Source organism: Limulus polyphemus, unplaced genomic scaffold, assembly GCF_000517525.1.
Source record: "Limulus polyphemus unplaced genomic scaffold, Limulus_polyphemus-2.1.2 Scaffold362, whole genome shotgun sequence".
Classification (NCBI taxonomy): domain Eukaryota; kingdom Metazoa; phylum Arthropoda; class Merostomata; order Xiphosura; family Limulidae; genus Limulus; species Limulus polyphemus.
This window is the reverse complement of record NW_013665972.1, coordinates 249354-250113: the sequence shown is the minus strand read 5'-3', so window position 1 is coordinate 250113 and position 760 is coordinate 249354. Positions and strand designations below refer to the sequence as shown.

Here is a 760-nt window from a genome sequence, read left to right as displayed (position 1 = left end):
AACCAAAAAAACCAACTTCGAAGAGCAATATACTCCAAGTTTTGAAGCAAGAGTGGGCAAAAATCCCACAATCTAAAATTGACGAGATGATTCTCACGATACCCCAAAGGATCAACGAACTCCACAAAGTGAAAGGAAGATCTACTAGATATTAATTAAATTATAAATATATCAATTCATGTGAAGATGACTGGAAATTTTCATTTTTTATGAAAAGGTGGTGTCTATTTACTTGTGACCACGCTGTGTATATATATATATATATATATACCAGAGACGAGACAAATAGTTAGTTTTGGTCAGCTATCTGGTTTCTGATATCTTATTAGATCTGAATTTCTATCCAAACAGACAGTAGTTGTGACCATACATATTGAAAATGTGCTACAGAGTTGAACTATTGCTTCAGTATTGTATACTAATAAACTAGTTAATTTGTACCGTATTTTTCGGAATATAAGACGCTCCAGTGTATAAGACACACTCTTATTTTGAAGACAAAGTTTTGGGGAAAAAAAGCTACAGTCGCATTTGAAAGATTTTTATTGAACAAAAATTGAATTTGATACTTTAAAAATTAGTATATGTTGGTCTAAACACAAAAGAGCTCAAAACATCAAAATAAGAAAATACCATAAATAAAAAAAAGGTTTACTATTATTTAGTTTGGTTCAAAACCTATAAAATCTTCATTGCTTTCACTGTAATTTATTCTTTATTATTTAGGGAGCATTATAAATAGTTATGTTTTAAAAGAAAA

The 760-nt window shown here is 29.2% G+C and overlaps 1 protein-coding gene across 1 annotated transcript in view; it reads right to left on the bottom strand.

Annotated features, from left to right (window-relative positions):
* The window catches only part of LOC106457698 (acyl-protein thioesterase 1-like), a 30534-nt gene that overhangs the window by 12700 nt on the left and 17074 nt on the right, over window positions 1–760 (bottom strand).